At 34.3% G+C, this 27,131-nt stretch overlaps 1 protein-coding gene and 2 long non-coding RNA genes across 3 annotated transcripts in view; all 3 read left to right on the top strand.

Annotated features, from left to right (window-relative positions):
- The window catches only part of LOC133201790 (mitochondrial import inner membrane translocase subunit Tim13-like), a 164,597-nt gene extending 160,928 nt beyond the window's left edge, over window positions 1-3,669 (top strand). The window contains exon 4 of the mRNA XM_061337594.1: window positions 3,660-3,669. The gene's annotated coding sequence lies outside the window, so the exon portion shown is untranslated. The remainder of the gene's footprint in view (window positions 1-3,659) is intronic.
- Window positions 3,670-12,868: 9,199 nt separating this feature from the next.
- LOC133201856 (uncharacterized) lies at window positions 12,869-14,830 on the top strand. The gene is made up of 4 exons (XR_009723162.1): window positions 12,869-12,961; window positions 13,804-13,856; window positions 14,221-14,365; window positions 14,781-14,830. It is a non-coding gene; the product is annotated as an uncharacterized LOC133201856 (long non-coding RNA).
- A 3,670-nt stretch (window positions 14,831-18,500) lies between these two features.
- Window positions 18,501-21,733, top strand: LOC133201705 (uncharacterized). Its single transcript, XR_009723131.1, has 2 exons — window positions 18,501-19,237; window positions 20,170-21,733. It is a non-coding gene; the product is annotated as an uncharacterized LOC133201705 (long non-coding RNA).
- Window positions 21,734-27,131: the final 5,398 nt, after the last annotated feature.

Here is a 27,131-nt window from a genome sequence, read left to right as displayed (position 1 = left end):
ATTAATCAAGCAAATAAAATGTTTACCTGCATAGAAAATGCAACAATACAATTTAGTAGGGATGTATACTTGTAACAATAATGAACGTATACGTACGTTTTTCTTTCAATTATCTCGCTTATCAATGCACGAAATTCCAAAATTATTTATGGTAAACAAATTGTCAAAACGCTATTAAGATATTTTAATTATTAATTCATACGACAGAGAACGTTTTTCAAACATTAAAAAAGGTTAGTACATGTATAAAAAGATTGTTTTACAACTAAAAAAAATTATTCCGATACCTATATTTGAGGAGAAAGTCTCGTATGAAGGGGAGAGACTGGCTAGATAGTGAAACTTCCCCCTGGTAGACTGGCTAAATAGTGAAACTTCCCCGGGAGAAGTCTCACTATATAATCAGTCTTCTGGGGGGGGGGGGGAGGGGGTGTCTCGCTACATAGCCAGTTTTCCTGGGGGAAGTCGCACTATAAGGGAAGTCTCACTATATAGCCAGTCTTCCGGGAGGATGCCTCACTATAGTGGAAGTCTCACTTTACGACACTGATCGCCCGCGTGGTCAAGTGGTTAGAGCGTTTGTTCTAGAGTCGCGGATAAAGGAGATGATCTTTAGGTCGGAGGGGGGGGGGGTGAAGATCGTTTATTCGGATGAGACCGGCTAAACCGAGGTCTTGTGTTACAGTAGGTGCTTTCACTGCTTAAAGGTCGTAAGTGCCGAGTACAAGTCTAAATTTGCAGCCCTTTTCCATACCAATTGTTAAGCCATTATTATTTCAACCACTGAACTGTCTACGAATTTTTCCGTTTTTCCGATCATGACAAGGAGCAATGGCGATTGTGACCAATCGACAGGGAATGTTTACTCCTCCATTGCATCTGATCCCACTTCTGATGTTTAAGAGGTCAGTATTTGCTCTGCTCCCGATTTGTATTGTTTCAATGGACGTTTTAGCTGGAATACTGTTCATTATCTCCATATTTCATTCAATACCTTCATCAGGTTCTGATGATAAAATGTTTAGCTTCTTAGCCACGAATCCTACTATACTCGTAAATCTGGCATTCTCAGGTACTGTATCATGTTACTCATAGCACTGATATTTTTAGGTGTCCCTACAGACCTCGATCGACCAGTTCAACGGCGATCTTTTAAGCCCCTTTTCCACTTGTGAATTCTCTAGTCCACCTAATCACCGTACTGCGTGAAAGACTAGTCTTTCCAGATGTCAAAAGCCGATATTTGCTTGGATTCTTCAGCCATTTAAGTAATGAACCACAGTGTTCACATATAAGGGTTGTTGAAAAAGTTGATATGCCCCTTGAAGCATGTTTTATGTAAAACATATAGCGGTTTATATTTTCAGTATCATCGGAAAATACCAAATCTTTGCTTACATATTGAAAAAAAGTATAGTTTTATTTATCTGCTGAGATTTTACTAGATTCGTATAAATAGCTAACTCACAAGAGAACTTTTCCGCGAACTTTTCTTATAACCCTTGTAAGCGCTTATTTTCATCTTCTTGGAAGAGACCTTTTTGAAACAGTCTCAAGCTCAGCTAAGTGTCCATACCTAGTTTAAAAGTTTTTTTTTGGAGAAGTCAGTAGGGAAAAAAACATGTTTAGGAGTTCTCAAATAGAACTTTTCTTGAGTGAAAAAATAAAATTAACTGCTTCAAACTCGAATATGATAAACAATATGTTGCGTTAGTTATTGACGACCCTTGCATGGTGGACATGTTAAAGGTTTCTGAGCAGATACATTTTCAAGTAGCCGTAACACCTATTGTGTATATGTAAACTTGAAGTGATCCCTCACCAGTCCTGCCTCGGATTCTAGACCTGACCCTGATTCTATGGATGAGTGACCAGATTAAAGGGGCTGAGGTACGGTTGCATTGCTTATAATTTTGAAAATATATATGTTTATTAAAAAAAATAAATTCAATTTAATGAATTGAACTAACATGAGTATTCTTAGAATTAAATGACAATGACATTCTTGCATCACGTCAAACATCTGTGTTCGTTAACAGGGCATGAGCTCTGTTATATTTTTCAAAGTTTACGTTTTACCGGGTGTGTTTAATTTGTTCACTCTCACTGACAATACTGGTAAGTTGGTTTTCCTTTCTCATTTTTCTACTCTAAATTTTCTGGATTATAGTTTTAATGTTTTTCATTAATACACAACAAAGTTTCTGCTTCTCTTAAGTTTACTTCGTAAAAGGTCAATCAAAAATCTCGAAAATCGTAGTTTTATTAATTTCCAGAAAGATGTTTCTAAACAAGTTTTTATTATATTTCAGCGTGAAATGCTTTTGCTACATATAACATATACTACCAGAACATTTAGAAACTTACTTTCATAAAAATAAAGATAACATTCATGCAGAACAGCTTCGTAGTGTTTGATGACTTATATTTCTCGAAGCCATCATCAAGACTTAAAACAAAGTAGTGAGCAGTCAAGTTTCCTTTCATATCTGCCTGTTTCTACCCTTAAACAATGATTAAAGATTCTGAATTTTGAAAGAATTTCCCGATTGTCCCGTTTTTTTCAGTTCAAGTATTTTTCAAAATTGAACTTTTTATACAAAAGATGTACTTAATTTACCAAATCCTTGCAAAAAGCTGGCCAAAAGTTAAAAAAAAATATTATATAATTGCTTTTTATGTACAATTAAATTTGTTTTCACTTATTTGTTTGCAAAAGGACAAATTGACATGTAGTTTTTTCACTGTAGAATAATATACTGGAGTACCAGTCACTGTTAATGGTGCAAGGCTTGCACTTGTTGAAAACTGCCACCAGTAGGCATGTGTGTTCTAGTCTATACCAATACATTTAAATATTTCCCTTCTCGGGTCTCGGTATACAAAACGTCATTTGTTCTTTTAATTCTTTAAAATGCGTCTGAAGGCAGATTTAAAATACGCAATTAATAATGATATTTTGTTTCTGAGAATTGCTCTTCCTTCATTTTCAATTATATACATGTGATTTTTAGAGAACAGTTTACGAGTAATAACTAAATTTATCGTACATCCACATTGGGTGGGGGTGGGGGGGGGGGGGGGGACGAGTTGCGCCGCAACTAGTCTCGCCCAATGTGTATGTACGATAATTAAGTTATTACTCGTAAATTCTTCTATATAAATAACTCCGCCTACTGTAAAGCGTTATGGTACAGCGGAAATAAGATAATCTCTAGAAAAGTCTAGAATTTTCTTTGATAAACTCCGCCCACAATCGCAAAGCATTGTGGTATAGCAAAACTCGTGCAGACAACATTTCCAATAGAACAGAGCGAGAGGAGAGACGACACAATCGGTACAATTAATTTTGATGAGCTTGATTTTCTGAAAATAACCGAGGAAAATATCACACTTTCACAGATTTGTGATACAATTGAAAAAAAGAAGTTTGATATGAACCTCAATATTTCGCCGCCGAGAGGTGCCAAAGTGCTGAACGTTGATGGTGACGTGTTTGGAGATCGAGTTTTATTTGGACGGAGGTACTGATAAGCTTGGTAATTTTGAAACGAACAATGATGAGTCAGTCAAGCCTTTCGGGGGAATTTCTGATTCCGAAATCGAAAAGTTGATTTGTAGTCAAGAAAATCAAAATACAAAGAGAAATATTCGTTGGGCATTCAGAGTTTTCGAAAAGTGGCACCAAGAGAAAAACAAAAATGTGCCATTTGAGCTTGCAGTACCGGAACTTCTGCACATGGATGTTTCTACCATGATCTTTTCATATACACATTTTGTATTTTGGCAATGGCGGATTTGACCAACCAGTTACAGTTTGAAAACTGTAAAATTTTAATCAATTTTTGAGACAAGAACGTACTTGTGACCATTTTGGACATTGTAAGAAATTTAAGTATTTGGATTTTGATCATACATGAATGTACATGTGTCAACTTTTCATGCCACCGTATTGAAGATTTGGGGGTGTATCGTTTTTGCCCCGTCCGTCCCTCTGTCTGTTTGTCCGCAAAAACTTTAACATTGCCCATAACTTTTGATTGGTTGGAGCTATGACTTTCATACTCCACATGTATATTCCTTGTGACAAGACCTTTCTTTGGGTACCACCATATTTGACCTTTTGACCTTGACCTTGGAGTTTGACCCAGTTTTGCAAAAGTTTACCGAACTTTAACCTTGGCCATAACTTTTGAACGGTTGGTGCTAGGGCTTTCATACTTCACATGAGTATTCCTTGTGACTAGACCTTTCTTTGGATACCAACAATTTCGACCCGATGACCCCTGACCTAGAAGTTTGACCTACTTTTAAAAAACTTTAACCTTGGCCATAGCTTTTGAACGATTGGTGCTACTTCACATATGTAATCCTTGTGACAAGACCTTCCTTGGATACCAACAACTTTGACCTTGGAGTTTGACCTACTTCTGGAAAACTTTAATCATGGTCATAACTTTTGAACGGTTGGTGCTAGGGCTTTGATATTTCACATATGCAATCCTTGTGATAAAAACTTCCTTTGGATAACGACAACTTTGACCTGGACCTTGGAGTTTGACCTACTTTGAAAAAACTTTTACTTCCGTCATAACTTTTGAACGATTGGTGCTACGGCTTTCATATTTCACATGTGTATTCCTTGTGAGAAGACCTTCCTTGGGCACTCTTAATTTTGACCTTGATGTTTGACTTACTTTTGAAAAAACTTTAACCTTTTCCATATCTATTCAATCGTTGCTGCTAGGGTTTTATATTTCACAGGTATATTCCTCGAGACAAGACCTTGCTTTGGGTATACCAATATATTTGATTTGCATTTGAGAAAGTTTAACCTTTGCTATAAGTTGCCATACGGTGGCACCAGTGTTTCACAAACACATCTTGTTTTTGTTGGTAAAGAAAAAATAAATCGTTTGTCTGCACTTTGTTTTTACTTTAAAAGCGTGGCAGCGTGCGATAACAAAGTTATCACATTGGAAGTTAAAGCATGATTAAGCTCCACCCCCTTTCATTTTAACTGCATTTAACATATAGGCATCTTCAAAGGGGAAATACCACATCTATGATACAATTTGTATGAAGAGAGAGTATGCATGTTTAGCAAACACTTTCTACTTAATTTCTAAACGATATATCGGGTAAATATGAACATTATTTGCAGCCTTACTGTCGCTTTAAATACCATGCAGCAGCTCATCTCTTTTAACTGCAAAGTATCACAAATTTAACTATTTTGAATTTTACATCAAATGAGGGGCCATAATTTTCTCAAGAAGAGCAAAGTCCTGATTAGTTATACTAGTAATAATATGAAAGCAATCAGGTAAAGTCATGACACCAGAGGGTAGGGTGTGACCCAATTGGCGATCAAAGATTTACATAGAAATATACTGGAATAAACATCTTTCAAATCTTTTTGGAAGAAAACAGCAAAGCCATCTATTAGATTGACTGTACGAGGGTTGTCCAAAAATTCCGTAGACAAGCGTCGTTTTGTAGTAAACCAGTGTCATAAATTAATGAAACTTTAAAAATAACTAAAACTACTAACAATTAATATTTAGTCTAAAACATTGCGTAATTACACAGATTCATCCTATTTAAATAAAATAATTCAATATCTGATGTAAAGAGGCGGCGCAATCCCAAAATTTGCTATTAAAAATCTGTATATAGAATGTTAAATCTCGCAAAAAAGAAATTCGGAACTTTAATAGAGGTGCATTAGAAGACACAAATGTTTGGAACATATATATATATATATATATATATATATATATATATATATATATATATATATATATATATATATATATATATATATATATATATATATATATATATTAGGGATGGCAATTTGTAACCGGTTAACCGATTACTCGGTCGGAACAATTGCAATCGGTTAGAAAATCTGTAATCGGTTAGTCGGAAAAATAAAAAAAATATATATATAAATTTGAACCTAATTTTGTTAAAAAAAATTTTTTTTGAAAAAGAGATCTTTGCATAAACGTTGATAATTCAGTGTTTTCACATATCCAAGCTGACTTGGATGTAATTATGGTTTTCCGGATTGATAGGGTAATTGGTCATTTTGTGTTTGAAGTGTTAATTACTGTTAAAACACCATGTCTTTACCCTGACTCTCCTTGTATTTCTTTAATGATCATAATTAAGGAAGCTCTAAACACTGCGCACTAAAGAGTTCTACTTATAGAGTAGTTATATGCAGTAATAGTGATCTGCCCTTAGAAGTAAGATAAAAAAAAATATGGTTATTTACTGTTAATTACACGATTTATAATAGATTAGAATATTCTTAGCATTATATTAGACAAAGAATAAGTAATTAAATTCATTATTTCCATTGATTTTCCCACTGTGAGTAAACAACATTGATTTCTGTTCATGAATATTCCATTGTCTTTGAACATTTATCCTGCAGAAATAAGGCAGGTACCCTATGTTGAAAATGAACTAAATAGTCTCAATATGCACACCTATATATGATTTTTTTTTCTCCAAGCCCCAAAAGCACTTTTTGTTAGTGTTTAGAGCTTCCTTAAATCACTGATGAGAACTGCAAATTACTATGTTTGTTTTTTTGTTTGTTTGTTTGTTTTTTGTTTTTTTTTTTGCAGTTATCTATCGATCGAATAAATTACTACACAAACTTTGTAAGAGGAAACATCCTCTAATAAAACTAATGTCCAAATAACTGTATCTCACTTCCATTCTCAATGACCGTGTAGTATAGAGCAGCGCCGCGAGAATTCCATCGGCATCGAAAGCAAGTTTTTTGACTTGCCTAGATCACACCTCCTAACCTTATTTGCATAAATCGGAACTTTTTGGAGATAAACGTCATAAAATATTAACAAAATCCGTAAACGTCCGAACAGCTTTCATTGCGAGAACTCTCGAGAATTAGATGAGACCAACACGCGAGAGGTGAAAATCGAGAGAAATATTCAACTTGAAAAAAGAGGTAAAACTTTATATTTTCTCGATTTGCAAGGTTTTTAAATTGCATAAAGTTGAAAAACAAACGTTTCTTTACATGAAAAGTGAAAGTATGTATGAAGTTTCTCGTTCTGTCACGTGCTATTGTACATGAAAGTGTCAAAACTGCACCGCTCGATTTTGTAAACATTTTTCCACGTGCAAGGGAGTAGTTGTGTCGGTAAAGATGAACACACATACACTGGTTTAGGAAACAAAAGCACTCGTAAGTAGAAGTCGATTTATTTTTTCGATTACCTGTAGCACAAAATGGCTAAATATTTAAGGGCAAGTTTGTAAAATGCTGTAAAAGCATGTTTTGAAATGAAGAGAAAATGTAGGTGTGCTATAGTCCGTTCCTACACAAGCTGTGTGTATTCAGAGATTGCCCAGTGATATGTTGGAACCTTGTGTCTTTTTTAACACCAAGAGACTAAAATTTAATTCTATCCATATCATAGTACATGCACACAAGCTCTGCCGAATTTCCTCTACATATGTAAAGGTGTTTACATTTGTTTACATTTTGCACTTTTAATATTGTCAGTTATTAAGGTCTTCCGTTTCCAACGGAAGACCTTCTACTGATTGTGATGATTAAGATTATTAGGGTCTTCCGAGCTTCCTTCGGAAGACCCTACTGTTATTCTACTGTTTCTTATTATTATTTTATTTTTTTTTTTCCCGCCGATTTTCAACAGGCGATTTCTCGGAGACCTTTTGTCCGATTGCTATGAAACTTTCAGGGTAGATACAGTGTATTATTGCCTAAAAACGGTTTTTTCAAATTTTTGATATATACCCCCGTTCATGAGTTATTGCCCTTTAATCGATATTTGGAGGGTCTCTTGTCCAGTAGAATTCTCAATAACGACACATGATATTTGCATGAAAACTGGAGAACTTGTAACTAATACATTGCAGATGCGCAGAACATTAAAATTGTAGGCTAATTTTTTTAAGTTCGGAAGCTATGTGACGGCAAGTTTTAAGAATTATTTTTCCATGAAATTGTGCTGCTTTTTGTTTAATAACTTGTAAACTGATAAAAATTTGGTAAGACATATAGAATAAAAGTTGTGTGTAATTACGAGAGCTTTCAGATAACATCAAGAAAAAGGGGCTGGCTCCTATATTCAGGGGACAGCAGGTCATAAAAGTATTTTTTGGATAGCTAAAAATATTAAAATATTATGAAAAAGTTTGAATGACATACTTTCTAACATATTAAATCTTGTCATGTGGTATAAAGAGAAACAAGCTCCGTGCTATATTTTATTCTATTTTATATAATAATTATTCGAGAATCGTACAGGAACAAGTTGTCTAAAAACCAGCCACGCCTTTTAGGGCATCGTAACACATGCTTGTACGGTTTTAGATACTTGTTGTGTTTTAAATAAATTGTTTTGATTCGATTTCTCTGTTTTCTGTTATTTAAATCGTTTATAAATGCAAGTTATTTACACAAGTAAAGGTAAATCAACATTTACAAATGCATCCGTATAGAAAGAGTCTTAATCGGGGCCTCTTGTTTGTAACCTGGATGTAAACAATCACGAGCGGCATTGTGGGAAGAAGACACTAAAGACCCGAAATACGAAAAACGATTTGATCTGATGCTTTGTTGGCAAATATTAAAAAAAAAGTGTAGTTTAGTAAAGCATAATGCTTCATAATCAATAATTTTTAAAAATAAATCATGTTTAACACTCAATCTGATTATTTATTTTTTGAAAAAAACCATCAGGTCGAATATCAGGTTTTTAGTATATCAAGTCTTTAGTACGTCCCCGAAAGTAGCCATGCAAGTCGGAATTACAGACAGAAATGGCCAAATGTGAAGTTGACAGTTGTACATTTTCTTAACGTACGAGCCGTGTGTAGACATGCACGTTTAATCCACATCTACGAAGCACATAAAATCCTTGGTTGCATACAGAGAGCATTAGTTTTAAAGGGATATATATATTCTTGCGCAAATAGTTTACGAGGAAATTCTGACGATCACATTAACAGCGATGAACAGTCTTGTGTCGGAGTTTTCTGTGATAAATGTAGCGAGTGATGAAAGAGTTCACGGTGACATTTTAATACATGATTGGCGTGGACCAATGAAATGAAGGTTAGAATTTTTCTTATCTAAAATTTAACAGCTGCTTACAGCACTGATGTTTACATGTATATGCCAGCAAATGTATAAATGTACGCACAAACACTGATGTATGTTATCTATTTTATGGTTCAGTCTCTGTCTGTTAGCCCTGACATGACATTGTCAAATCCCCATTGCTTTACCTTATATTTAAATGCATGAGAGCATGTAATTTCACCAAGACTTATTTTTCTTATTGAAACAAAAAAAAATGCAAAAAATCAACAATACACTATCTAACATACTACATGTTTAAACATGATAATTATTGTTATATATTCTTCAACAAGTATGAATAGCTGTTACAACTAGGGCCTTAATTAATATTACAATTTGTTATACCTTTAAAAATTTGTTCTTATATAAATCTATACCAGTGTACACTCAAATATCTAACATTTCCAAGGTTCTATGAGCAATCATAAAAAAATCTATGTTGAACCGCAAAGTGAGATATTGAACCTGTCGATGAGATCATTGGACTGCTTACATATTACAGTATGCGCGGGATTAGTTAAATCTCATTTGCATTCGTTGGTGTTTGAAAGTTACGGAATTGACAGAGTTTTACCTCAGTGCTGGTAAAGGAAATTTACATCACGGAAGCCACTACAAAATACATGTATGTCAAACAAAATAAGAAAGTAAAAGATATTGACTGTGTTCTCGGGGTAAAATGCAATTTGCTGACCCTTTGAACCAAACTGTTTCCCTTCGGCCTAATGGCCTCAGGCAAACAGTTTGGTTCTTGGGTCCGACAAAACACATGTTGCCCTCGAACCCAGTTAGTAAATGTGTATTATTATTGGAAAATCTCAAAAATGTCACTCAGTTAAATTGCAAAAGAAATTTGGAAATATATTTATACATAAAAGTTTGAATTATTTCTGTGATAAGACTGCAGGATTGATTTGTGTTTTGTTTATTGCCCCTTCAAATTTTTTTAGTCATATTATTATGCCACCACTTGCTGGTGGAGGCCTGCAAATATAGACCTGTACTTGACACTTATGGCCTTTGGGAAGTGAGGGATCTTTTTCGTGCCAGCACCTTCTGTGACACAGAACCTCGGTTCATACGGTTTCATCCGAGGAACCTATCTCCACATCCAGCTGTGGGATTTGAACCTGCGACGTAAGGATCAGCTTAAACTTAGAGTGGTATTTGGGTTATACAGTAAACACGCTTACTGCGAACAGACTTAAATAAGGAATTGAAGCATATATAGTGAAGTGATTTTCATTCCTTGTGGTTTTAAAACATACTGAAAACTAAACTGAAAAATGAATACATTTATAATGAATCAAAATTATTTTTCCCTGGCACTTATAAGCATGTTTTACTGTAATGACAAAATAATGGGGATTTGTTTTCACAGTGGCTGTATATTGTGAATAATTTAATAAGTCAATAGCAACTTTTCAGTTTTAAACTAATCTCATTCAAGCAGATGCTTGTCTGTCTCCGTAAACTCCAACGAGCAGGAGTTTATGGAGACAGTCGAGCATCTGCTTGAATGAGACTAGTTTTACACATGCTATCTACATGATCTAAGTGGGGGTCCTGTCCGCAAGTACCTGTGATTAATCCCTATTTATATTATATTTTGTAATTACATTCTCGAAATTGACTGCATGTAAACATCTATTTAATAGAGTACTTTTTACAAATAATACAAGGAAAATGTGACAGTATCTTTGAACTCTGTTTGATGGTTTCATTAGGGGTGTCAATGAATATTCGAGTACTCGACTATCATTCAATCATACTGACTATCGACTAAAATTTGTTAAGTCAGTTATTCGTTTAAAATTTGCTACTCTTAAATTCAATGTAAAAAAAATTGGATCTGCTCAGTTCATTTATTAACGTATCAGTGTTCAAACTCAGGGAAAGGCTTAACCAGTCTTTGTTAATTGTTCAAAGGAATTTTGTTGTTCGACAAACATGCATTGGCATACTTTAAAAGATGTCGGATCCAAATTGTAAAGTTTCAACCTGCATTTTCGTAAGATCTCAGATCTCATATAATGCAACTACCAATTAATGAAGAATAATAAAACTTTATTAATACATGTCAATTGGGGAATGGTTATGAGCATAATTCAAAGGTGTTTCTTTCTGATATTAATATCAATCATTTTTAAATTGTATTGATTGAATGCAAAAAATCTCATAGTTAAAATTTTGTTTTTATAAGAGTTACACTTTAATTGTTTAACAATCACGGGTCACTGACAAGACACATTCAAATGGCTTCAGGTAAGAAATCAATAACGGGTACATGTACTAGCAGCAGGAAAAGAAAGGATAAATACGAGCATTTGATGTTCTGTATATAGATAAAATGTGCAGTCAGTGATTTTTTAGAGCCGACTTGGGGCGGAAATTCGGCCCCAGTCCCAATTGAAAATATGCCTGTATTTTCCCAAAATGTAATGGAAGTTTTCCCAAAGAAATACTTACAAAATATGTGATCAAATTTAGTTTGTTTATTGCATGTTTTTCAAGCAGGTTTTGTTGTTCAGGTGGCAGGGGATAGTTTCATACTAAAGACCCGGTCAAATTTCTTAAAGAATTGAGATATCCCGTTTGATGTGATATTTATGTAGAAAAATGATTAGAATAATTATGGGACACATTTGCAGTGTAGCAGAGTGCTTGCTGAAAAAAAATGATGTGCAATATGTAGGTGTCACTATGACGCTTATAGTCATGCAGAGTTGTAAATGCGAACCTAAGACACATGGTCAGTTGCAGAGGAAATTCACTGAAAAGCAGTAGGCCTTAGAAGAAGGTGTGTTTCTCAGAGGGAAGGTGAATGGCCCCATATCAATTGGTGAATTTTCATTAGGGCATGCATTGATTTACAGACTACTGGGTGTTTTATCCTGCTTGCTCGGGCCTGGGGGGTGGGTTGTATCTGAGGCCCAAATCTTGAAAAAAACAAGCCAAAGTTTGGGGAGACCCCAGGTGTATTTTTGGTACATGTGCACTCTACTAGGCAAATTACATGTAAATTGTTGACATAATTTGTGAGCCATGGGCATATGAAGTGTAATTAATTAGCCCCTGGAAAACTGTCCCCATGTACATGTTTTTATGGATCGCATGTATATGTGTACCCCCTCGGCACATGTTTGGCATTTAAAAAAACTATCCTCTGCCACCTTCAAGAAAACACCAATTTTCAGAAATATGTAATTTAGTCTAATTCTTCTCTAAATAAGTTTATTGATGTATGCCATTTTCAAAACTCACCATATTTCTTTTATTTGACTCTTATTCATTTAGATATAGAGACCTAAACACAAGGGGGGTAAATCCCTAATGTAGATTTTCCAAAGGGTTTGGAAAAGTTTTGGAATTCCATGGAATTCCAAACATTTCCATACAAGTGTCTAAAAGTGTTTTTGGAAGTTTTTGGAATCTTTTGGAATTTGAATAACAAATTTGGACTTAGACATTTTGAGGCTTGGAAAGTTGTGGAAATCTATGGAAAAGCTGATAAAATGAGAAACTTAGACATTTTCTGCTCTGGAAAGCTGTGGAAAATAACTTAGAATTTTTTCTTAAACTGTTGGCTCATAGTACAATTACGTCGGGATCGATGTCGGGCTCGACGAACAATTAATTTAAACAACAGACCGCCAAAATTCAACAATTCGGCTGCCATGTTCATGATGTTGTATTGTTGGACAGAAGGAAAGAGAGTGTCACGAAGAAGGGAACTGCTGTCATCATGATTAGCTTGGAATGGAATTTGTATTTTGACAAAAGATGCAGATATTTTAAGACCCGGTAGGTACAATGTACAGTATTTTATGTGTCCTTGAAGTTGAATGGATAATTGCTTCTGCTACTTTTCCTCAGTCTGGGCACCACACACATAGAATGCCCGACGGTGAAACCATTAGGGCGAGCGCAGTTTCATTTCTGTAATAATTATTGTACAAGTCAGTACAACTCTAAACATCGCTTATCAAAATATGTCTGAACAATGTGTGGATTTCAACCCGAATTTCCTCCCGTTCGTACATGCCTTAGACCTCGCTATATATGCGAGTGGCACGTTGCCAATTGCGCCACCACAGTCCATGTTACATCGTACACACACATCATAACACTATTAGTGTCTCCAACATGATGCAACATCTAAATTGGCTATTTTTACCATGTTTACAAGGCAGAAGAAACGTGGTAGACTAATAATGCTCTATATGATATAAAGTTGTGCACAGCTTAGTTGCGGTAGACCCAAGCCTCTATTTAGTTTCACAGACTACCACCAACAAAGGCATTTCAAGACTTCCTTACTTTCACACCTTTAGTGCTTGCACAGGTAATTTAAATAAAGCTCCCCCCCCCCCCCCCCATGCAGTGATATTATGGAATTCTCTTCCATGCTCAATGTCGGCAGCCTCTTTTTTTTCTTATCATAATGTTTACAGTAATTAATAATTTTCTTCTTAAATTCTTTCCTAATCAGCTAATTGTGGGCAACCAAGTTTTGCATTTGGACAAGTCAAAGTTTGAGATCACTTGCCCAAAGGGCAAGTGAATCTGAAAGTTAAATGTCTATCCCTGAAATATTAAAAATGACTATACTCTATGACATAAAATTATGCATGCATTATTTACAGGAATGCTCACAAAAAGGACAAGAGCTCAGAGCTGTATGGAAATTTACACAAAGGTCAGATTTTTTAATCATTTTCCTAATCAATAAAATCAAAAGAATTGAAATTATGTGTTTATCAATGTTAGCCAGTTATTATAAACATTAGACATCACTCTTTCAAATATTTTTTTAATTTCAATACTGAATTGTTGATGCATGGAAGTTACATGTATTTATAACACTTTATTTAATATTTCCTTAATTTTTCAAAAAAAATATGTACATGTATTTGCATGTTTGAAGCCAGTAGAACAAATGTATTCTATATATTCACTTTATGTTATTTGCTTTGTCTATATTTTTGTTACATTGTAAATATGCCAATATGCATTTAAAGCAACTACATATGCATATAAATTCGTCTTTTCCTCTTTTCAAGGGTCAGTTAACAGATTTTGCAAATATGGAGGATAATATATCAAAGGCAGCATAGGCGTCCAAACTCCTGTTCAGGGTGCTTTTAATCAGAAGCTTAAGAGACAAAAGACGACCCATTGACAAGGCAAAACTGAATGTTTTATATGGTATATAAATTATATTTACTAATGTGCATGTACTTTTTTTTCATACCTTATCTTTATTTGCTGGATGTTTTTAAGGGTACATAGTTTATGTAATTTACAATGTTCTCTCTCATATTCAAGGTTAATTAACTTAGACACAATCATGTCTCTTTATTTATACACTTTAGTTCTAACCTTTTCTTTTTAGCTCACCTGAGCTCAAGGCTCAAGTGAGTTTTCTGATCAGTGTCTGGTGTTACATTTTTGGCTTCTCAGAACCATAGGATCAGCCAAACTTGTCACAAAACATCCTTGAGTGAAGGGGATTCAGGTTTGGCTTTCATACTTCATTAGGTGTTTCCTTGTGAGAAGGCCTTCCATTGGATATCAACAATTTGTAGATATCGTACATCTTTATGGTAATCTTTTCTTTCAGAAATTGAGCAAGAAAAGTTTGAAGTGTGGGAATGATCAACATCAAACTTGCTGAGTTTTGAAGCCGTCGTACCAAAAGTGAATCCATTCGTGACACCAATTATCTGACCACCCTCTAGCAGAACCAGTGAGGAAGTGATTCTAGCCAACACTTCAGAAGTAGGATCTTGGGGCATGTTGGGGGAAAAAATAGCATGTGTTGATTTTATGGGATCTTCCAAATATAGTTGTGTAGTAGATATTTGTGTACTTAATACCTATGTTTGTCACTCTAGTCATTAACTTTGTATGGTAAATGTATATGGACCACTGGAAGATCATTGTAACTGTATACAAATGTTGCAAATATACCCTGTTAAGGCTTTAGTGACCTTTCCCAAGGTCATTTAATGAAGCAAAAGGTCATATAATGGGTTTTTTAAAAATCTATTTTGTTTTATTATCAAAAAAATGTCATATGTTTGATATTAGGTACAAAGGATTTTCTTTAACCAAAAGTCATTTGTTTCTCATGCAGACTGTAATTTACTACATGTACATGCATGTATATTATAATAATTCTCATTAATTAAACCAAGGTGATCATCCAGTAATGATATTTTTCTGTGGATTTTTAACATTGTTTAAATAACCTTTGATGTAAAATACTTTCAGTGATAATACTTTTTAAAATTTGTGCTTACATTATACATAGAAGTGTGTATGCAATATTTGTCCCCAAACACATTGTACAGCAAAAATAATTTTTTTTATTTTGAAAATATAGATTTGATTTATGAAAAATTGTGATGTTATCATTTTTGTTGTAATTATTTGGCCCTTAAATTAGTTTGATTATTCCAGTTTTTTGTATTTTCCTGGAATTCCTTGGATTTCCGTGGAATTCCATAGATTTCCAAATATCCTGGAATTCCATGGATTTCCAGCTATTTCCGCAAATTTCTATTCTGGCATTGTTCCGCTCTTTTCCAGGCTAGATTTGAAATTCCATACCATTCCGAAAAAGTTCCGTCCCAATACTCTCGAGAATTCCTTGGAATTCCATGGAACACTTTTTCCATGGAATTCCACAGAATTTGTTATGGAATTCCACGGATCTTACGGAAAATCTACATTAGGGAACCTTTCCCAGTACACATTTTCAAAGAGTTTGAAGCATCAGCTTAACAAATCTTAACAGAGTAAGGCAATTTTTGTCTGAGAAAAATTTATTTGTTTGAAAATAATAGTTTGGGCACTGTCACATATATTTTATCAAATTTTGATGCAATATCACTTAGTATTAATTAAAATTAAAGGGGCTCAGTTATTGCGATATCACTGAAATTACAAATTATAAACTTACTCTTTTTTACATGTATTTTCACTAAATATCATTATTTTGAGAAAAGAATGAGTCAGTATGCAAAAATATCAGTTCACAGAACCACATTTATTCAAAGAATTGCTGTGCTTTAATTTTTTTTCAAATTAGACCCATCTTACTATTGATAATTACATAAAAAAAAAATACCCCCCTCCCCTTCATTTTCCCCCTCATTTGTCTTCTATAATGTGATAGAACTTAAACTTTTCATTATTTTCATATAGATTATATATTTTTCTTTAAATTATAACAAAACAGATGGTCTTTTTGCATATTTAATGAACAAAATATCAGAAATATGTACATTTTTCATGTAATTATTGGATTCTACTAAACACCTGAAAGTTACTCACAAATGCCAAGTAAGGACAGGATGATCACTTTAATTATTCAGGGGAATCAAATGCATGTATTTGATCACTCAGATACATTGAAATTGAATGGAAATATACTCAGGAAAAGGACAGTCAGTAAAATCAGATTTCCACAGTATATGTGACGGTGCACATTTTAATGTTTTTGAAATATTTTCTATAGAATCAGGTAATGGTTGGAGGGGTAGGGTAGATAACTGCAACTTTCAGGACACTTCTTCTTGAACCTTTGATGCAAGAGGGGGTTTTGTATATTACAATAAATATCCTGAAAAATAGATTAGGTTTTCTTTTTGCAAACAAGCTATAGATGCATAAATTCAAGCAATTAAGAGATAAAATGGGATTTCTCAAAACATCAAAAATAGGAGAGTATGTGTTTCATGTGAGTACATTTCATGAAGGCATGCAATTCTTATTGAATTTTTTTATATGTAGCTGCATTTGAAATTGATCAAAGTTACCATTAAACACTGTTTTGATAAGAAATAGATTCTTTTGGATTGTAGGAGTTGGTCATTTTTGAAGTAACACAAAGAATATGGGGTTAAGGTAGTTGACCGACAATTGGTGGGGTCACTTATTTGCCTCTAACTTTTTTATTTTTCATTGAAATAAGACATATTTAGTATGTTTTTACTCAGAATTAATTGCACTTTCTAAATATGGAAAGTTATTTTAATTAAAAAGCAAACTTTGAAAGTTAAAGGTGGCAGGGGATAGTTTCGTACTAAAGACCCGGTCAAATTTCTTAAAAAATTGAGATATCCCCTGTTTGATGTGATATTTTATGTAGAAAAATGATTAGAATAATTATGGGACACATCTGCAGTGTAGCAAAGTGCTTGCTGAAAAAAATGATGTGCAACTTGTAGGTGTCACTATGATGCTTATCATATACGGAGTTGTAAATGCGAACCTAAGACACGTGGTCAGTAAAATGCAGAGGAAATTCAGCTGAAAAGCAGTAGGCCTTAGAAGAAGGTGTGTATCTCAGAGGGAAGATGAATGGCCCCATATCAATTGGTGAATTTTCATTAGGGCATGCATTGATTTACAGACTACTGGGTGTTTTATCCTGCTTGCTTCGGCCTGGGGATGGATTGTATGGGTGCGACTGAGGCCCAAATCTTGGAAAAACAACCAAAATTTGGGGAGACCCCAGGTGTATTTTTGGTACATGTGCACTCTACTAGGCAGATTACATGTAATTTGTTGACATAATTTGTGAGCCATTGGCATTTGAAGTGCAATTAATTAGCCCCTGGAAAACTGTCCCCATGTACATGTTTTTATGGATCGCATGTATATGTGTACCCCCTCGGCACATGTTTGGCATTAAAAAAAACTATCCTCTGCCACCTCAGCCAAGTTGGATTTCTTCATAATTAGATAATTCATACCACTATTGTTCTTGATGCAAGTAATTAGATAATCCATACCAAGAATAGTCTTGATTAGTTATAACAATTGTTTGTTAAAGTAATACAAAGACAAAAACAAAGCTTTTTGACAATGCTTTTTAAGTGATTGGGCTTTCTGGGAGATTCTCAATTTAGCCTAATTGATGCTGAAATTCCCAATTCTGAGGGCCCCAGCCCCCAGTCCCAAAGTACTGAAAAAAAAACACAGGCAGTAAATATTATATTTGAAATCAAATACATTTGATACATATATTTATTACTACGAAAATGTTAATGATTCAATAATTTGTTGTATAATGGTTATAACGTAGTTTAAATATTGTACAGGCTAGCAGTCTCTTAAAGACAAAAAGAAAATGACATGAAAAATTAATTTAAATTTCAACGAGTACTCGAATTTCATTTGACTAAAGCCTCTGACTGTGCGACTTAGCTGTCCAAGTAAAATTAACATCGCTATTTATCATTTATAAGTTGTACAGTTTTTTTTTATTTTAAATGAGAAATTTCAATTTCTTTTGGATAGGTGTGACTGCCATCTGATAACTGAAATTTGATACCAAGCATGACCATATTTGCCAGAAGAGCATCTGTTTGGAGATGACGAAGAATAAGCAGCATAGTGAAATTTAAACAGTCACACAAGGATAAAAGTCCTTCCATCTAGGATTATGGACACGTCAGGCCTTAATACATTAAGAACTTGTAATATATGTATTTTTACAAAAAAATTTTAGAGAGAACTGCTATTTTGGCATATACAACAACAAATGTTAACATATGTGCATATTTCAAATGACTTCAGTGCTAAGGGCATGTACTTGAATGAGGATTGTTAGAAAAGTTTGCAGACACATTGATTTAAGGAAAATTTACTGTGCACTTTGAAAAATGACCTGTCTGAAGGAATAATTTTTTAATAGCTCGGTGCTCTCCAAGACTTTCAATGACATTGCAATTCTCAACTTTGTGTTTTCGCATTGATCATCTATAATTAGCGATGAAACAGTCATAACCCCTCTAATTTAATTCAAAATTTTGCAACATGCCCTCTTTGAATATTGTAGCGACATGTAAAATATCATTAATTTTTTTGCACTACAACAGTGCAATTTTTTATTTCAAGAAATTGGTCCGATTTCAATATAGCTTTGATTACAAATAGACAACTCTAAGATACCTAATTCTTTTTATCTTTTTTAGCTCTTGTGAGCCAAAGGCTCAAAGAGCTAATGCTATGGCCATTTGTGCGGTGTATGTAAACTTTTTAGCTCACCTGAGCTGAAAGCTTAAGGTATGTCACTCGTCAGCCTTTTAGAAAATTTCAGTCAGAACCTCTTACTTAAAAACTATTAATTACAATTAAATCTTCATAGCATATTTAAATTAAACAATGTAAAATGTTCAACATTCAATTAAAAAAACTGCTCAAAAATTCATAAAGAAGCAAGATTTATAAGGGACTATTTCTTGTGGTGGAAGGATATTTAGCAGAAAATTCTGCAAATCTACACATTTATTAAATTTAATATCTTGGAACTTTAGCCTCACATACTCTTACTCAGAGAATATTTTCCGTTATGATATGCCTAGAATATTAAATATAGGTCTCAATTTATATTTTTATAACAAAATTTACACCTTCGCTCAACAAACTTTGCCAAGAAATGAAGATATATTAAGGAAATCAAGATAAAATTTACACAGTTTTTTGCCAGAAAATCGCACATTTTGACCAATATTTCAAAATTTACATCACTGACCCCAACTTTTTCTTTCATTATTTTAAACTTCTCGATACTTTTGACCAATCAGCACTTAAGTCGTAAAAAGTTTGATACAAGAAAATATTCTATTGCCTATTTAGATTTTTAATACCCCAAATATGAGACTTTTTTAGTGCAAAAAGGTCACACAATAATTTATGCGCATTAATTTGCATGATTTGTTCAATGATAAATATTATTCAAACTGTTTTACGTAAAATAAGATTATGTTTATTGTCATGGTTACATCTGATAAAATATGATAACGGTTAAAGTGATTAACCAAAGAGTTACAATTTAAGTGCAAAAAGGTCAACTTAATTGTACCGTAGCTCAGTTAGATGCACACTGACCCCCCATTTTCTCTGCGATTTTGAGTCATACTATATGAGTACTTATCCAAAAGATACTTCTCAAAAAATCCTTGATACAACAAATTTCACGGGTGACATACCTTAAGTGAGCTTTTCTGATCACCAGTTGTCCGTCGTCTGTCCGTCTGTCTGTCTGTCTGTCTGTCTGTCTGTCTGTCTGTCCATCCATCTGTAAACTTTTCATATTTTCATCTTCTTCTCAAGAACCACTGAGCCAAATTTAACCAAAGTTGGTACACAGCATCCTTGGGTGAAGGGGAGTTTGTTAAAATGAAGGACCAACCCCCTTTACAAGGGGAGATAATCAGGAGAAGACAAAAATAGGGTGGGGTCATTAAAAAATCTTCTCAAGAACCACAGGGCCAGAAAAGCTGAAAGTTATGTGGAAGCATCCTGGGGTAGTGTAGATTCTAAATTCTTCAAATCATGGCCCCCAGGGGTAGGGCGGGGCCACAATAGGGAATCAAAGTTTTACATTGAAATATATAGGCAAAATCTTTAAAAATCTTCTTCTCAAGAACCACTGGGCCAGAAAAGCTGAAACTTATGTGGAAGCATCCTGGGGTAGTGTAGATTCTAAATTCTTCAAATCATGGCCCCCGGGGGTAAGGCGGGGCAATAATAGGGAATCAAAGTTTAAGATATATAGGCAAAATCTTCAAAAATCTTCTTCTCAAGAACCACTGGGCCAGAAAAACTGAAACATATGTGGAATCATCCTGGGGTAGTGTAGATTCTAATTTTTCAAATCATGGCCCCCGGGGGTAGGGTGGGGCCGCAATAAGTATTACAAGGGAGGGAGGGTCTGGTGAAGAACAGCAGGGCCAAAATAACTCAGGTGAGCGTTGTGGCCCATGGGCCTCTTGTTAGAATATGGGCCATAACGCAAGAACCCCTTGGCCAATTATTGTCAAATTTGTCACAGTGTATCCATGGCCCAAGGGCTCCCGTTTATAGTAAACTTAGGGTTGTGACCCTTAAACAAGGGGAGATAATTAGGTAAATAAAACCAAAAGTACTGGTTGCTAAAAAATCGTCTTCTAAAGAACCACTGGGCAGATTATCACCAAACTTTCACAATAGGATGAGGATATATTGTAGATTAAAATTTGCACAGGGAATCGCTCTGAGACAAAGGGCTTGGTCTCAAGGTCACTTCAAAGTTGACCAAAAATTACATTTATTAAAATGTTGATGTTTTGCTTACTATAAGGACTAGGATCATCAAATCTTGTCAGTTGATGCATCTAAGGACCTTGTATCATGTTGACTCAAAAGTAGTTCATGGTTACCTACTTTTTAAATTTTGCAGCCATTCTTTTTCAAAATGATTTAGAGGCATATTTTGAACAGTTTCAGGCCTATTATCATCAAATTTTTTCAGTTGACAAATGACAGAATGAGACCACTATTCTTTAAATTTGCTTGTTGTGTCTTAGGCTCATAATTCACATTATATCTACTGCAATCAACTTCAATGTATTCAAATATTTTTAATGAATTCTTATTAAAAAAATTTACTTGAATATAAGTGTAATATACATGTACATGTAAAAGATTATTTTAACATGTTACAAAAATTTAAATATATGTGTCTTTTTCCCCCCTTGTAAAACATTTGAATAAATGAACCCAAGAAGTACAGTAAAACCATTTTTTCTCAATTTCAACTGGACCAAGATTAAACATCAAGATATCCAATGACTCCAGATAACCATGCAGGGTAAAAAACTTAAAGAATAAGGGGTTGGGAGTACCAACTCACTTCACCAAATAAATGGTACATGTATTTAGATATCGGTTTTTAGCTCACCTGAGCCAAAGGCTCAAGTGAGCTTTTCTGATGAAAATTTGTCCGTTGTCTGTCGTCGTTGTTGTCGTTGTTGTTGTAAACTTTTCACATTTTCATCTTCTTCTCAAGAACCACTGGGCCAATTTCAACCAAACTTGCCACAAAGTATCCTTGGGTAAAGGGATTCAAGTTTGTTCAAATGAAGGGCCACGCCTTCTTCCAAGGGGAGATAATTAAAAATTCGTGAAAAATTAATGGCATCATTAAAAAATCTTCTTCTCAAGAACCACTGTGCTTGAAAATATGAAACTTATGTGGAAGCATCCTCAGGTAGTGTAGATTCAAGTTTGTTCAAATCATGACCCCTGGGGGTCGGGTGGGGCCACAATGGGCGATCAAAGTTTTACATAGGAATATATAGGAAAAATCTTTAAAAATCTTCTTCTCAAGAACAGCAAAGCCATGATTGGTCATATTTATATGGTAGCACCCTCAGATAGTGTTGATTCAAGTTTGTTCAAATCATGACCCCCGGGGGTCGGGTGGGGCCACAATGGGCGATCAAAGTTTTACATAGGAATATATAGGAATAATCTTTAAAAATCTTCTTCTCAAGAACAGCAAAGCCATGATTGGTCATATCTATATGGTAGCATCCTCAGATAGTGTAGATTCAAGTTTGTTCAAATCATGACCCCCGGGGGTTGGGTGGGGCCACAATGGGTGATCAAAGTTTTACATAGGAATATATAGGAAAAATTTTTAAAAATCTTCTTCTCAAGAACAGCAAAGCCATGATTGGTCATATTTACATGGAAGCATCCTCAGATAGTGTTGATTCAAGTTTTTTCAAATCATGACCCCCAGGGGTCGGGTGGGGCCACAATGGGCGATCAAAGTTTTACATAGGAATATATAGGAATAATCTTTAAAAATCTTCTTCTCAAGAACAGCAAAGCCATGATTGGTCATATTTATATGGTAGCATCCTCAGATAGTGTAGATTCAAGTTTGTTCAAATCATGACCCCCAGGGGTCGGGTGGGGCCACAATGGGCGATCAAAGTTTTACATAGGAATATATAGGAAAAATTTATAAAAATCTTCTTCTCAAGAACAGCAAAGCCATGATTGGTCATATTTACATGGAAGCATCCTCAGATAGTGTTGATTCAAGTTTTTTCAAATCATGACCCCCAGGAGTCGGGTGGGGCCACAATGGGCGATCAAAGTTTTACATAGGAATATAAAGGAAAAATCTTTAAAAAATCTTCTTCTCAAGAATAACAAAGCCATGATTGGTCATATTTATTTGGTAGCATCCTCATTGTAGATTCAAATTTGTTTAAATCATGACCCCCGGGGTCGGATGGGGCCACAATGGGCGATCAAAGTTTTAAATAGGAATATATAGGAAAAATCTTTAAAAATCTTCTTCTCAAGAACAGCAAAGCCATGATTGGTCATATTTACATGGAAGCATCCTCAGGTAGTGTAGATTCAAGTTTGTTCAAATCATGACCCCCGGGTTTGTTTAAACTTTTCAACCTTTCAAGACTGATCTGATTTCTGCTTTTTCCTAGCCATAGTGCTCAAGTGAGCGATGTGGCCCCTGGGCCTCTTGTTGAGATAATGAAGTTTAACTTTTAAGTTAAAGGCTAAAAAAGATGTTAGGTTAAAATTTTCCACAAGTGACACCATGTCTTACTGAAATCATCCCTGTGCATTTCTTGTAAGAGTATTTTTCTACTTACTGATTGTCAAACAATGGATATCCTCAATCAGTAACACATTGGGATTACTTACTATGTAGTTATGCTGTGTAAATGTTTTGTCAAGCAATTATTATGACGGTGATGTAGCAAAACACTGATGATTCTGTAGTATGACACGTGGTACTAACATGATTGCATCAAAGATGTTAGATGAATAGAAAAGTCTAGAAATTAAAAATCAAAAGTCAAAGTTCAAGAAATGAGGGTTTGGGAGTATAAGTGTTTTGGATACAATTTCAGGAGTACTGTTGGAGAGAGTACAGTTGAATTATATATCCTCATGCTCACTCCAGATTCAGAGTTCCGGAGATGAGGTCTTGATATTTGGGTCAAAGAAGAAAGAGAATGTTAGCAAAGTTGACAATATAAACAGAAACATGTAACCTTTAGGTGGAAATTAAACAAATATTTATCCTTTATTACGACGTCAACTTACAAGCTTAGAAGGAAGACCCACTCGTTGCTTTGCAACGAGCTTTGCTCTAGTTCTTATTATTCTTTTTTTTTTTTTCCTAGACGCCAACTTTGACGCTTCATATCTTCCTCATTTCTAAACAGATTTTGTTCAAATTTTCAGAGCTTTTAGACTTTACAAAACACTGTCAGAATACCGTAATACAATTCGGAAATTACCTTCTGTTCACGAGTTATTCCCCTTTGATTGAATTTTGCATGCCTCCGATTTCCAGACAAAGGTTCAGAAATGGTTATAATTGGAGCACAAAACCCTTTGAAATTGAAAAGAGGAAGCATTGAAGTTGTGCACATCGGTTTTTGTTTTTTGATTTTTGCATTAAAAATGGCGCTAGAGAGGGGTCAAAAGTTAGAACGCGGAAAACAGCAAAAAATTTGACATATTTTCCTTTATATCTTGAAAACTAGAAATATTTTGTTAAGACATGTAGAACAAAAGTTGTGCATAATTGCAAGGGCTTTCATATTATACTATTTAAAAGGGGCTGGCCCCTATGATTAGGGATCTTGAGCCCTTAAAAGTTTTTGCTTTATAACTCAAAAACGGTAAATATTTCGATCTGGATCTTGGGAACAAAATTGTTCTTTTACACCTTTTTGATCTAATGAAAATGTTGTTTTGTTCGAGTATACCATGGGTATTGCGTAATAGGTATTAGAAAGCAGGCCAGGTAAACAGGTAACGTTTTTCATTCGGCAAGGAAATCAGACCTCTTCATGTGTATAACTTAAACAGACTTGCTATCAATAATATACCCTGCGGTATTTAATGTTAATTTTCTTTTAATAAGGTTTAAAACGTGGTTTATGGTTCACTATTAAATTATTTATTACAACTAGTCTTTCTTTTCTTCTTTTTTAAATTAGATTAATAGTGTTCAAAAGCGGCGAATATTAAATCTATCTTTCTACGTTTATTATTACAACAAACTTTGTAAGTGATTTTAAACTGTATGCATTGAATAATTCACGATCATTAGCTGTATGCATATTACGGTCTCCATGTTCAGCTTGATGTTTAGTTATGTAACCCAACGCGCGAATCCCACGCTGTTGATCGAGGTCACCAGTGTACTAGCCACCTGTGGCCATAAACAAAGCTAGTATTTGTGATCGCGTATAATGTCAATTTTGTACAAAGAGCTATTAATTAATGGAAAGTTATGTTTTCAATTATATCGAATCAGTAAGACTACTTTACCGATCTTTTATAATCTTAATTCCAAACACTGATGCATAAAAATCATTTTGAATTTTAATCGCTGTTTTTGTCTGTTCACGCAACAATACATTTAAAAAAGAAAGTATTGCTCTATCCCGTGTTGTTGTATTTTAATTCATCTGCAATTGTAATTGAATGGGGGCTTCGATAAATTATTGTAATTACTACGCATGCTACGCACATATTATTTTTACCATCACTCTTGTGAATGTCCATTTATTATTTATAAAATTAAATAAACATTAACATAAATAAAAAATCCTTCAAATATACATGTACTATAATTCAAGTCTTTGTAATATAGCAAACAGTTTCATCACTTCACCGACTTAACCACTAGGTTTGCAACAATTTATTTTTCTGTCTCATGTTTTAAACTGCATGTACACATGCATAATAATTGTAAGTGGAGGTGAGTCAGGTGACGTTTTCAATTCTCGGGAAAATCGAAAATTAAATTAATCACTTCTAAGTTTGCATTATTTGCTACCAAACTTATAATTGTATTGTACAGAATGATATACTTATGCATTTCTTTTATTTCGTCGAATAAACAGAATATCCCAATACACGATTTTACGGATACATGCTTGTAAGTACATGCAGTTTTACATGGAAGAGCGCCCAAACTAAATACATCCTAAGCTTTCAGAATACACGTGATTGTGTACAAAGCAAATGGGTAATTCACAGATAAGGAAAAACAGAAAAAACATGTCTCCATAAATTAAATACACAATCGCAATGATGTTTTGATTGATCAGCATACGGTTTTTTATCCTTCGTCCATGCATTTCGACTATACGGAAAAAGATCCGATTCAGTAAAATTATAGCAAACGAGGTTGAAAATTGTCGGACTTTTTATCCAAATTAAAAAAAAAAGTGTTGGTCCTTTGAATGGCAATATATCCGAATAGTAATTAAACAGCTTATCAAATATATCACGGCGTCCATATAAGGATGAAACTTTGTTTGGTAAATAAAGTGGTTCTTACAAATATGTCACAAATCTTAAACATCTAAATAATTATTTAATTTTTCTAACAAATACTAATTTGGTTCTAAGAAAGCTACGCAGTTGTATGCAAATATTCCAAAATAATCTTTCATGTTTAATGGACTGACAGGTGATCAAATTTCCTCTAATCACGATACGTACCCCCCCCCCCCCCCCTTAAAAGAATACAATGTTTTTCTTTAGAGCCGAAAATGTCAATCGGTTGGTTTGTTCAGGTACGTATACATATAGGTGAGGGCTGGTGTTGAATTCCGAGAGAAATCCACAACCTACATGTATTTTAAAGTAAACCAATAATCATACGCGACATTTGTTATTCGCGAATCGTCAAATGAATGAAAAACAAGGTCTGCAACGATTAATATCTGTGACTAAGCTTTCCTATTTTATAAACTTTTTAAGGTCTTTTATTTTATTTCTAAAACTTAAAAAATGTAACGATTTAATGTGTTCATTGGAGTGGTCAATTGCACATTGCATGAGCATCGAAGTGTGTACTAATAGTTTCTTTGGGTGGGGGGAGGTACCATTTTCGGTGCATTTGATTTCCGGAATTTTGCATTGCACATCCGACAATTAATAAATTTCACTTTTAAAATTTATTATTTTCATTCCGGATTTTTTGACTATATTTCCAGCAATTTAATGTTAACAAAATAGATGGAATTAAAATTTTAATAGGATATAAATGGTGAATGGCTGAAAATTTATACATTTTATAATGTACATGGTACTTACGGCCTTTGAGCAGTAAGGGCCGATGGAA

This window comes from Saccostrea echinata, unplaced genomic scaffold, assembly GCF_033153115.1.
Source record: "Saccostrea echinata isolate AGI-Se365-2 ecotype Australia unplaced genomic scaffold, CSIRO_AGI_Sech_v1 ptg000045l, whole genome shotgun sequence".
Lineage (NCBI taxonomy): Eukaryota > Metazoa > Mollusca > Bivalvia > Ostreida > Ostreidae > Saccostrea > Saccostrea echinata.
This window is presented reverse-complemented; position numbering and strand designations above follow the sequence as displayed.